Source organism: Macaca thibetana, chromosome 2 (genome assembly GCF_024542745.1).
Source record: "Macaca thibetana thibetana isolate TM-01 chromosome 2, ASM2454274v1, whole genome shotgun sequence".
In the NCBI taxonomy this organism is placed as follows: domain Eukaryota; kingdom Metazoa; phylum Chordata; class Mammalia; order Primates; family Cercopithecidae; genus Macaca; species Macaca thibetana.
The window spans coordinates 52,610,571-52,624,036 of NC_065579.1; the positions used below are offsets into that span (position 1 = coordinate 52,610,571).

General features: G+C 38.7%; 1 long non-coding RNA gene across 1 annotated transcript in view; it reads left to right on the forward strand.

The window, feature by feature from the left end:
• Positions 1 to 651: 651 nt before the first annotated feature.
• LOC126948258 (uncharacterized) overlaps positions 652 to 13,466 on the forward strand; it is a 56,352-nt gene continuing 43,537 nt past the window's right edge. Inside the window, exon 1 of the long non-coding RNA XR_007723380.1 lies at positions 652 to 806. This is a non-coding gene — a long non-coding RNA (uncharacterized LOC126948258). The remainder of the gene's footprint in view (positions 807 to 13,466) is intronic.

Genomic DNA, 13,466 nt, shown 5'->3' on the forward strand with positions numbered 1-13,466 from the left:
TACTGCAGTAACTTAAAACAGTAATAAATATTATTTCACATAGTTTCTGCAAGTCAAGAATTCAGGCCAGGCACGGTGGCTCATGCCTGTAATCCCAGCACTTTGGGAGGCTGAGGCGGGTGGATCACAAGGTCAGGAGATCAAGGCCATCTTGGCCAACATGGTGAAACCCCGTCTCTACTAAAAATACAAAAATTAGCTGGGCATGGTGGTGGACATCTGTAGTCCGAGCTACTCAGGAGGCTGAGGCAGGATAATAGCTTGAACCTAGGAGGCGGAGCTTGCAGTGAGCCAAGATCGTGCCACTGCACTCCAACCTGGGGGACAGAGCGAGACTCCGTCTCAGAAAAAAAAAGAAAAATTCAAGAGTGGTTTAGCTGGGTGGTTCTGCTGAAGTCACACAAGTGGTGGAGCTGGAATTTGATCTCAGATCCGTTAAATAAAGTTGAATTTCTCAAACAGTTCAAATCAGTGCTTCCCAATGAATGCATTTCCAAATCACCTGAAGAATCTAATTCAAATGCATATTCTGTTTCAGTAGGGTTTGGGCCAGGCGAGGTTCTACATAGCTAACAATCCCCCAAATTATGCTATGCTGCTGACAAGGGACCTCACAAGGAGGTAGTACAAGCCACTGCTAGTGGCTATGCAAAGGAGTGAAACTTTCTAAGTGCAGTACCTGGCACAACGAATTGTCAAGCAAATGGTAAATCTTCTCTGCAAAGGGGAGCTGAGACTCAGTACCCACAATCCACTCTGGAGTCTCCTTATAATCCTGAAGAGGGAAGCCCAGAGGAAATTATCTGGTGAGCTTATCTCATCCTTCTACAAAAAACGATGAGGATTGTTTTGAGGAGAGCTGCAGTGGGAGGTTGAGAGTCAAAGCCACACTATTTCTGGAGGCTTCCTCCTTTTTTCCTGGGATCAGACTCTACTTTTGTGCTATCATCCACCTTTGGGGAGGTCCATGAAGGTCGTCTGCTTTTGGGGGTGCATTTGGGACCAGGCAGGAGGCTGCACTTCCCAACTTAACCAAACACAGCTTCTCAACGGGGGCTTCCAAGTTGGGGCAAGGGCTATGCATGAGGCAGTCTGTGTGTGGGTGTTGGGGAGCTGAAGGGACATCCCTAGCTGGGCCAGGGAGCTCTGGTCTCTCCTTGTTTGTCTCCTACAACTGTGGCAACAACACAAAGCCTCTCAGTATGTGCATATTGCTTTGTAGTATCTCTTAGAGAGACAAGATAATGAGTAGTTTTCTTAGCTCATCCATGAAGTTAACATATAATACATTAATTGCATTTAGGAGCATTTATTCAAGTAAGTGTAACTAGTAATTTCAAAAAATGCCCAATAATACTGATGTTACAGCACACTTGGCATGCTTTGCTCCAGAAATGCCAAGCGTTTCCTCTGTTTGGCACTGGGGAGAATCCTGGCACTTTGCTTCAGAAACAAATCTCCTTAATTCCTGTGGACTCTGTATCAAGCTTGCATTGCTCTTTGGTTTTTCCAAGGCTAGGACCTGAGCTATTTGCTTTCTTTCATCTTCAGATCACTTCAGTCACCCATCAATGTGATTTCTGAAAGCACTGTGTGAAAATTTGAGAATTACGTTGTGTAAACCACTCTCTATTTCATGGTAGACCTCTCTTCCCTCCACCCTCACAAAGCCCAGAGCCAGGGACAAAAAGGAATGGGAAAGCGGATTTGCCTTCCCCAGGACTTCCCAGCCAGGGCACAGAAGGACAACAATGCTGCCTCCCAGCATCTCCTAATGTCTCTAGAAATGAAAATGCTCTATCCGCCTCGCACTGCAAGGAAGAGGTGTGAGGCTCTCAATCCACACAGCTGGATATCAAAATCTTAAATGTTTTAAGAAAACAAGATGAATAAGGTTAGAGAAGTGAGTCAGAAATGCCAAGTAGCAGATGTGAAAATGTGAGTAAATCACAGCCTCAGTGAACTGAAGGCTTTACAGCAGAAGGCTCCAAGATTTTTTGATTGTCACATGTATGTTTATCCATGTATCTCTGTGCTTTGGCTTGAAAGTTTACATCCCCTCCAAAATTAATGTTGAAATTTAATCCCCAAAGCAACAGTATTAAGAGGTAGGGCCTTTAGGAGGTGATTAGTCTATGAGGGTTCCTCCCTCACCAACGGCATTAGAACTTTATAAAAGTGTTAGAGGAAACTAACTAGGTTGTTTGTGCTCTTGCGCCCTTCCACTATGTGAGGACACAGTGTTTGTCTTCTCTGGAAAAGACAGCACTGAAGGCACCATCTTGGAAGTAAAGACTGGGCCCTCACCAGACACTGAACCTGCGGGCATTTGGGTTTTGAACTTCCCAGACTCCGTAACTGTAAGTTACATTTACTCTGTTTATAAATTACCCAGTCTGTGGAATTTTGTTATAGTAGCAGGACTGAACTAAGATACCCTCATATATTAATATATACATCTTAAATCATACCTGTAATGGGGAATATAAAGAATAGCAGTTTAAGTCACCCTCAGTGGAAGTTCTACTCTTTTTTCTCTACACCCTAATGCCTTCTCTCATATTGTCTCTGCAGTGCCTTCATCCCACCGTGGAGACTCCTGTTGTATTAATAATTAGGGATGGGTAGACAGGGCTGAAACTGAGGCTGGGTTGCTACTTTCTCACCCGTATAACCTCACGGAAATGACCTTTCTGAGACTTCTATTGAAGAGTCTGTAAAAGCAGATAATGATAGTACTACTTCCAGGGTTGTGGTGAGAATTCAGTGAGATATTGCATGGAAAGCATTTAGCACAATCCTGGTCCATGATAAATGTTTGATATTTGTTAGTAATAATTATTCAATAACTTGAGGCTCCCAGTATAGAAAAATTATCAAAACTTCAGAAATAAGGCAAGAGGATGAATGACTGTGTGCCTTTCAATGTCATAGTGGAGAGCTGTCCAATAGGTCTACCCCAGGTCCTGTGACACTGTAGGGTAGGAACTTTGTCTGGCACAATTGGCTATTGATTTGCATCCAGTTCCCCTAAAGTTAGATATTAACTAACTAAGTTGCATATGATTTGGTCTACTAGAGGATGTGAATCATTTTTGTTGAGTAGAACAGATAACCGTAGAGGCTATAGTTGTATTGCTTTTGTTTTTGCTTTGTTTCATATCTACCTTTGGAACTTGGTGGTTTCAACATCTTATCTCTTTCTAAGTATGTATTCATCTTGTATATCTTCTTTTGAATCAGCTTTATCATCCTACTTGTTCCCTCATTAATTAGGTAAATAATCTCTGACTTACATACATTATATACTGAATAAAAGAACTATATTTGTGTTATCATAGTTATATGATCTCCTTTATTTCAACTTCCCCGTCAAGCTCTTGGCTACCAGGTGCCTCATCCTATCCTGAAATACCCCCAAGGAAGATAATTTCCAAACTTATATCCATATCCTACCTTTCTTTTAAGGCAAGTTAGCATCTTATTTTAAGTGTTTAATTCAAGAAGTATTTACTGAAAAAAGAAATATTAACTCTGATTGTTTTCAAGTGGTAGGATTTGGGATGATTTTTTTCCCCCATTTTCTATTTTACTATTGTCCACATTCTCTATATTAATGATGTACAGTACTTATAGTGAAAAGAGAAAAAAATGTAACTTCTAAATAAGTGAGGACCTACTATATGCATGTCACCAGGTAGGACCCAGGAGGGAACACAATGGTGAATAATCCACTCTTCCTGCATTGACAGTACAAAAGTGTAAGCTATAAAACAGGACAGACGGCTGGGCGCGGTGGCTCAAGCCTGTAATCCCAGCACTTTGGGAGGCCGAGACGGGTGGATCACGAAGTCAGGAGATCGAGACCATCCTGGCTAACACGGTGAAACCCGGTCTCTACTAAAAAATACAAAAAAACTAGCCGGGCGAGGTGGCGGGCGCCTGTAGTCCCAACTACTCGGGAGGCTGAGGCAGGAGAATGGCGTGAACCCGGGAGGCGGAGCTTGCAATGAGCTGAGATCCGGCCACTGCACTCCAGCCTGGGCGACAGAGCTAGACTCCGTCTCAAAAAAAAAAAAAAAAAAAAAAAAAAAAAAAAAAAAAAAAACAGGACAGAATATAAGTACAGATTGGAAAATAACATTGTATCTGTGGGGAAAAGGCTGAGGAGAGGATGGAAGGGAAGGAATTGTCTTGGAAGGGTAGCATTTGATAATCCCATTAATAGCTACTAGCTAGTATTTAATGTACATTTGTTACATGCCAAGCACCCTCCTAAGTCCTTCACATGCACCTCATTTAACTTTCTTCTTTTTTTGTTGTTGTGTTAAAAAGATGTTGTGTAAGATTTACTATTTTAAGCATTTTTAATTGCACGGCATAATAGTGTTAAGTATATTCACATTGTTGTGAAATAGATGTCCAGAACTTTTTCATCTTTCAAATTTGACACTTTATAACCATTAAATAACAACTCCCCTTTTCATCTCCCCCGAGCCCCTGGTAACTACCATTTTACTTTGTTTCTATGAATTTGGCTACTTTAGATACCAGAGATCAGTGGAGTCCTACTGTATTTTTGTGTGTGAGTGACTGGCTTATTTCGCTTAGTACAATGTCTTCAAGGTTCATCCATGTTGTAGCATGTAACAGGATTTCCTTTCTTTTTAAGGCAGAATAATATTCCATTGTTTGTATATACCACATTTTGTTTATCCATTTATTCATCAATGAATGGAATACATGGGTTACTTTCACTTTTTGGCCTATGTGAATAATGCTGCTATGAACATGGGTGTGTAAATACCTTTTCAAGATACTGCTCTCAATTATTTTGGGTATATATCTAGAAATGAAGTTGCTGGATCATACGGTAGTTCTATTTTTACATTGTTGACAACCTCCATACTGTTTTCCATAGTGATTGTACATTTCACATTCCCACCAACAGTGCCCAAGGGATCCAATTTCTCCACAGCCTCACCAACACTTGTTATTTTCTGGTTTTTGACAGCAGCCATGCAAATGAGTGTAAAGTGATATCTCACTGTGGTTTTGATTTGCATTTTTCTGGTAATTAGTGCTGCTGAGCATCTTTTCATATATTAGCCATTTGAGTATCATATCATATTTAGAAAACCATCTATTCAGGTCTTTTGCCCATTTTCTAAGAGTTATTTGATTATTTTGTTGTTGAGTTATAGAAGTTCTTTATAAATTCTATATATGAATTCCTTATCAGAGATATGATTTTCTAATATTTTCTACCATTCTGTAGGTTGCCTTTTCACTATGTTGATTGTGTTGTTTGATGCACAGAAATTTTTAAGTTTGATATAGTTCTATTTGCCTAATTTTAGCTTTTGTTGCCTACACTTCTGTTGTATCCAAGAAATCATTTTTCATATCCAAGAAATCATTGTCAAGTTCAATGTCACAAATATTTTCCCCTATGTTTTCTTCTGGTAATTTTACAATTTTAGGTCTTACATTTATGTTTTTAATCCATTTTGAGTTAATTTTCTGTACGTGGTATAAGGACCCAACTTCATTCTTTTGCATGCAGATATCCAGTTTTCCCCACACCATTTGTTGAAGAGATTTTTTTTCTTCCCCATTGAGGGGTGTTGGCAACCTTGTTGAAAATTATTTGGCCATATATATGAGAGTTTGTTTCTGAGCTACTATTCCATTCTATTGGTCCATTTGTGTTATGCCAGTACCACATTATTTTGATTTCTGAAGCTTTGTAATGTTTTGAAATCAGGAAGTGGGAGTTCTCCATCTTTGTTCTTTTTCAAAATTGTTTTGGTTATTGAGGTTCCCTTGAGATTCCATATGAATTTTAGAGCAAATTTTTCTATTTCTGCAAAAAATGCCATTGGGACTTTGATAGGGATTCTATTGAATCTGTAGATAACGTTCAGTAGTATGACATCTTAACAATATTAAGTCCTCCTTGGTCAGGCACAGTGGCTCACCCCTGTCATCCCAGCACTTTGGGAGGCCGAAGCAGGCAGATCATAAGGTCAAGAGATTGAGACCATCCTGGCCAACATGTTGAAACCCCATCTCTACTAAAAATACAAAAATTAGCTAGGCGTGGTGGTGTGCACCTGTAGTCCCAGCTACTCGGGAGGCTGAGGCAGGCAAATTGCTTGAATCTGGGAGGCAGAGGTTGCAGTGAGCCAAGATCACACCACTGCACTCCAGTCTGCCAATAGAGTGAGACTCCATCTAAAAATATATATATATATATTAAGTCCTCCAATCCATGAACATAGGATATCTTTTCATTTATTTGTATCTTCCTTAATTTATTTCAGCATTGTTTTATAGTTTTCAGTGCACAAGTCTTTCATCTCCTTGGTTACGTTTATTTCTAAGTATTTTATTCTTTTTAATGTTACTGGAAATGAAATGTTCTTAATTTTTTTGGCTTATTGTTAATGTTTAGAAATGCAGCTGATTTCTGTATGTTGATTTTGTATCCTGCAACTTTGCTGAATTAGTGTACTAGTTCCAATAAGGCTTTATTTATTTATTTATTTATTTGGTGTATATGGTATCTTTAGGACATTGTACAGATAACATTATGTCATCTGCAAACAGAGATCATTTTACTCCTTCCTTTCTCATTTGGATGCCTTTTATTTCTTTTTCTTGCCTGATTGCTCAGGCTTTAATTCTCTTCATTTTATGGACTAGGAAATTGAAGCTTTGAGAAGTTAATTAGCTTGCCTGAGGTAATCAGTTAAGCAGCAAAGTTACAATAAAAACTCATGACTTTTGAACTCTACAGCTAGGAATTTAATCAATAGTGTTGAGTAGGGCTTTACCTGGTTGAGATGGGAAGGGTGGAAGCATTTTGGGCAGATGGATTCTGACTTGTTTAATATGATCCTCTATATCTTTTAGAGATTGCCACATTCCAATCAATAAACTCAAAGATGCTGAAGCAAAACTATGTTGAGTATAATTTTCTTTTTTCGTTTGTTTGTTTTGAGACAAGGTCTCACTCTGTAACCCAGGCTGGAGTGGCATGATCTAGGCTCACTGCAGTCTGGACCTCCCGGGCTCAAGCAATCTTTTCACCTCAGCCTCCTGAGTAGCTGGGACTACATCACCACACCCAGCTAATTTTTTTTTTCTTTTTCTTTTTTTTTTTTTTTTGGGTATAGATGAGGTCTCACTACTTTGTCCAGGCTGGTCTTGAAGTCCCGGGCTCAAGCAATGCTCCTGTCTTGGCTTCTGAAAATGCTGGGATTACAAGTGTAAGCCACCATTCCCAATCTTTTTTGTTTGTTTGTTTGTTTTTTAATGTTTTGGAAGACAATTTTTGTTCTAGGGTCAGTTCAAACAGCAGACTTAAATGGAATAAATCTGTACTGGCAATGAACATATTGTAAAAGTTGCCTTTGTGAATATACACTTGATAGTCATTTGTATTCTTACAGTGTTTTTTTTTTTCTTTACACATAGATTCAAACTTTTAGAGCTGGAAGAGACCTTAGAGAGGAAACAAAAGGGGAAAAAGGACAACTTAAGTACTCCATTCCTCCATTCCTTATTCCTTTCCTTCCTTCCTTTTGTAGAAGTAATACATGCTGCTTAACTGTTTATAAAGCAACATAATTTAAAGAAGGAATTGCCTCCTCTTTGATGTCGGTTTCATCTTTACCATTCATCTTCCCATGGGTAAAACCACATTTAAAATTTGATGGGTCTCCATCTAGACTTAATTTCTATGCTTAGACATATACCACACACACACGCACACATTTGTGATATTATTTTTGTCCTTTCTTTTTTTTTTTTACAAAATAATAAAAAAAAATGGTATCATACTGTACCCAGGGGTCTGCAACTTGCCTTTAATCCACTCTGAAAAAGCACAAATTCTGTGTGCTTTGAGTGAGTTTCATTTATTGAAAAGATATCCCTAGACTCAACTAACATCTTCAGACACCATTTGCCCTGTAATGACTGAAACTCCATAGCAACATATAGTATCACTAGTTACCAAAAAACCAGTATTAACACCTCACTGCTGCAGACATTTAAAGCCTTCATTTCCCAAGGTTCCCATTTTTTGTGTTGTGTGTGCATACTTAACTCCAAATGGAATCAACAGGAAAGTTGTCTTGTTTTCATTGTGACTCAGGGCCGTCCCCTAGTATAGTTTTTGGTGGAGGACTTGGGCCAAGAAAAGAGTAAACCCTTAGTGAGAACCAAATTCATTCATGCTATAAAACAAAAGTGCCTACCATTTGCCCAGGTCTTATCTCCTGATCCTCTCTTTGAAGGGGCTGTTCTTTTCAAATCATTAATTTCTAAAATGATACTCTCCCTGTTACAGCACTCACCCTATCACCAATTTACATCATTGAAAAAATCCAGTCTTAAATATTTCACAATTACAATAATACCAGGCACATTGTTAAACATTTTTATGGATTATCTAATGCAGTCATCTGAACCATGTGTATAATATGTAATGTTACACAGCATTGTATATTCTCCTTATTTTACTGGTGAGGGAACTGAGACTTATGGAGCTTTTGTATCTAACCCACATCATAAAGCTTGTGAGGAAGCCAGAGTTTGAAGCCAAACAGCCTTGTTCTTATATTTTAAGTGACCCTAAAAATGAATTCCCAGGAGCTGTATTATCATGACGGGGATGTGGATGTTTAGGTGGCTGGGATTTCCTTCTATCTGGTTTCTTCAGAAAGGCATATTCTGTTGTTTGGAAGTCAATTGGTTTTGAAACAAGAACAAACCCCTTGATAGCCATATGGAGATTTGCTATTCTGCCTACACTTTAAATTAACCTTATTGATGGGTTTCCTGCCAAGCTTAGTTTCATTTATTATGCATGTTCCTTTTGGTAGGTGGAAGGAAAAAAATGTGAGAATTATCCTCTAAATAAGGCAATATATAAGCCAGGCTTGCAAATTTTCTAAAGTTTATTTTTATTTGCCAAGTTTTCTGTACTTTTCTGGGGGTAAATGTGTTTATTAAGTAAAAAGTATGGTGATATCTTGAAATAAGGATATTTTAGTAGTATACAACCGTGAGTGGATCTATTTTCTCTTTCATTCATCATTGTCAGCTGAGACCATTCCCAGCCAGCAGCTAGGGGTGAAATGGTACCAAGATGGGTGAGCTGGTTTATTGTTTCTTTCTGAGTTAAAGAAATTTCAGCCTGAAATCCTATTCCTTTTGGATTCTAAAATGTGGCAACATATGAATGTATTAGAATAGTTGGTTGTAAGACTTACCATAGGGCTGCAAGTCAGGACCGGCTTCCCTGTATGTGATGTGGAGAATGAACACTCTGGGGTATTCTCATCTTGGGATTAAAAACTATGAATCAGAGAAGGGGAAGTAAGATAAAATGTCTTCATTTAATCTTTTCTGACATTACCTAAGGTGGCCAGATGACAATGCCATTTGTATGGAATAGCCTTGGCATTTGATGATGGGGGAAGAAGTTTAGGTCAGTGGTACTCATAAATAGCTATTTTGTAATTGTCCTATCTAAATGAAGCTGGACTTGGGGGAAAGGTGAGAAGTTCCCAAAACAATTCACAGCCCCGTGGTTGCTGTAAATTACTTGGAGCTCTGGATCTTTCTGTCTGACTGGGAAAAATAATAACCCAACTCATCAGTTACATATGTGGGTTTGTTCAGAGAATTTCTGATGGAATCTGTGATTCTAAACCCTGTCAGGTTCCACGCTTCCTTTTATAACAAATATTTGAACACCCCTTTTAGTATACTGGAATGAAATTTATATATGACACATTTAAAAATAAATATAACATCCTGTTATAATAGGAGAACAAAATAGAAAGTCATTTTTAATAAGATATGTATCTCAATTTGCAAATGTCGAGACAAGACTACCATTAAAAGATAATTTTTTTAAAAAAGATAAAATCATGACTCTCACCCAGATATAAAAATGAGCATATGTTGTATATTTTAATTAACTCAAAATGAGGAACCAGGCAAATGTTATAACCTGTTTAAGAGACTAACCAAATAATGGACACATTATAGATCAGGAATATTGAAATGAATGTACAAATGAAGGCAAAACTAACTTCTTTAATAGTGGGGTAGAGAGGTCAATTGAACATTTACCAAATAGGTCAGAATTTGCATGTCTGCAGACAAAAATTATTTTGCATTGCTGTCAGTTATCTATATTTTACAAAGTTGTAGCATAGTCTCCATGGAATTAGAACCAGATAACCTGGAGGGGTGTCCTGTAGATGGTGCACAGTTCTCCACCGCAGCACACTCTGTATTATCGCTAATGAAATAGTCAGACATTTGCAACCACAGGTAAAAACATGCTGAATGAGGCATCTGCACAGGCAGACTGACTCCACTGGCCGGATGGTCAGCCAGAATACCTTAAACAGTGATGGCTTCAGCTAGTTTCTGAACTGGGAACCAGCTCTTAGTAAATTTTTGAACAAAGAAAGTACACTCTTTCCTCACTTTATACCATGCCTGAACTCCTAGAAAATTCAGTGCTTTTTAAGACTGTTTGAAAACACTGTATGCATAATGGGGTTGGATTTTAGTTAAGACAATTGTAAGTATGTTTTTCAGATAATTATTAATATGATAATTATAAATATACAAATATCTGGCAGGATGTCCAAAATTTGTGGGGCATGCAGCAAATCCTTTATTGTGAGGATTTTTTCTGCACATTGCAGGGACTCTACCACCTTAGTCCTACCTACCAAATGCAAGTGGTGTCCTCCCAACCACTGTGACAACCAAAAAAAACTCTGACAAGTTAATACACTCCCTAAGGATGGATAGTGCCCACAAGGAGAAGCACTGTTACTGCCGAAATATGTTTGGGACCCATAGCTTTATTCCCACTTCCTGCAAAATCATCTGCTCAGCCTGGCAGCTGTGGAGAAAGGCAGAGGGCCTTCTTGACCAGGGCTGTGCCCCAAAAAATTATTGATTAAAAAAATTGACCCATCTTTTCTGAATTCCTCTCTTCCAAGTTTAACTCTTCAACAAGGTGAAAGACAAAGGAGGCCCCTCATTGAAAGTAACTCCCAGCCTACCCACCCCCAATCTATTTGACTGGAGTTTGCTTCTGCTTTTCTCAAGAGTTCTTGCCATTAAGACCTGTGGTATAGGGGCTGATGCAGACAGAAAGTGGCACAGTCAAATGACCAAAGGCGACAGGCTGTTCACAAACTAAATGAAGTGGTGGGACCATGTGTACCTGCCATGACTTGAGGGACAGCTGCCAATCAAACTCAACCTCATGTTGCCAGATCTTCTGATTTATTTCCAAGAGAAACCGAAAATCTGAAATATTTGTATGTAATTATTCAGGTCTTAGATGTTAGGTGTTATGTGCATGTATACATATGTGTGGGTATAGATGGATAGATACATACATCATGCATACATACTGTTCTTCATATGTAGACCCATGAATAAAAGAAACAATACCTTGGGTACAAACAAGGTCCCACTTTTGAATCAGAATGAAAACTATGAGGTAAGTATTATTAGCCCCATTGCAGAGATGAAGGAATAGGAGTGTAGAGAAATTAAGTAACTTTCCTAAAGTCACACAGTCAGTATCAGGACTGGAATTTTAATCACGCCTGTTTTGCTTCCTGATACCAGATTGCTGCCTAGTCTATGAAGAGAACGTGCCATCTATTACGAGACTACAGGACATTGTTCACTTCATTTTTTAATGATTCAAAGACAAAAACTTCAAGCGATGAGCAATGTTTGCTGAAAGCAGCATTTATTTAAGTAAAACTAACTTTTCTTAGAGCTTCTTGATCTGGCCTGTCAGGAGCCTACAGGGCTTTTCGGAGAAGGAAGAGTGTATGGGTTTTGATAGTGTTTGCAGTGAGCTGGGTGAGTCATTTGCTGTGTTAGCCTGCCATCCATTAAAGCTGGTGATGAGAATGAATCCCTGGGGGTTGCTTGTGAAAAATGTTAAAAGCTTTAATTGAAAGGATCTCCAACAGAGGCCACAGTAACTTTCTCATTGTGAATTCCTGTGTTGCCCCCAAATGCCCTGGGGCCCCGCCAAATGGCAGGGCCAGGTCATTCTGATGCGCTTAAGCCATAAGCCTCTGGCAGGGCTTTGATGATGCTAGGCCTGGAGTCCTGTGCCACCCCCAACAGGGAGGGACACACTGTGAGAAATGTCATCTGTCAGGGTCTGCAAATTAAACCAGCCTTATGGAAAGTGGGGAAGTTTAATGTTTAAAACGTCCTGATTGAAATGCTCACATGATGAAAAAGATGGGCTTGGTCACCTGAAAGGGCATGTGTTGTACTAAGGCAGCAGGCACTGCACCTGAAGCTTCTCATTCGCTTCATGAGGTTCATAATGAACATTTACCACTTTCCTTTCCTTTGTTTGTGCATTTGTCTATCCATTTACCGCCCCAACTCAGTTCATGGTGTGACCCAGGCTGACATTCTATTCACATCAGCAGGCATTTCTCCTTCTAGAGGGGATGTGCTACTGGGAAGCTGTCACAGGCTTCCCCAGGCTACTTAAGGGGAGAGTAGAGGAAAAGCAGTTAAGAATTCCTGTGTTAGAGCTCTCATCTAGAAGCTTTTCAAACAAGCAAACATCCTACCGCTTTAAAAAATGTTTTTATTACGCCCATAATACATGCTCAATAAAGACAAAGTAGGGAGAAGAAAGACAAAAGCAAAACAAAAAGTCTTGATCCCACTTCAGAAATATGTGTGTGTTCAGGGTAAGCTGCAGGAGAAGGCAGCAGTGTCAGTGAAATGTCCTCTGAATCTAAAGAGATGTTAGGTGAGGACTGGCCCCTAAATTCACTACTGTCTTCATACAGAGTCTGGCAGAAGGTGATCATGCAGTTCCCTAATCTCTCTGTGGATAAAATTTCTTTTGTTGATAGATAAGACTAGGAGAACAATTATTACTGGTATTTGGAATAATATAGTAAAAAGTTTAACAATTACCTACCAATATATACTTTAAGCTTAAAATCCAAAGCAATTTAGGAACATTCTCTATGTATATTGCAAATCATATACCATTATGTGAGGGCTTAGGATGCTTAGGAGGGGAGGCAGAGAATACAAATGTGGAAATGAAATGCAGGGCAGCACAAATTGTGTAAATGAAATCTAGACTGTTTCTGGGAACATAATTTCATGAATAAAGATGATCTAGCATCTCTGAACTATGTATTTTAAGATTAATATTTCTCAATAGTACTTGTCAAAGTGAGTGGCAGTAGAATCCATAATAAGTACTTTATTGAATTATATTTAGTTTAAATATAAATGTAAAAAGGCACCATGAATTCTCATGTCAAATTATGTCACCCGAAAGTTAATTAGTTATACTATGGTACAAAAAAAGAATTATTTTTAATTTGGCAAAATATAGGTTTGTGTTTCTAACA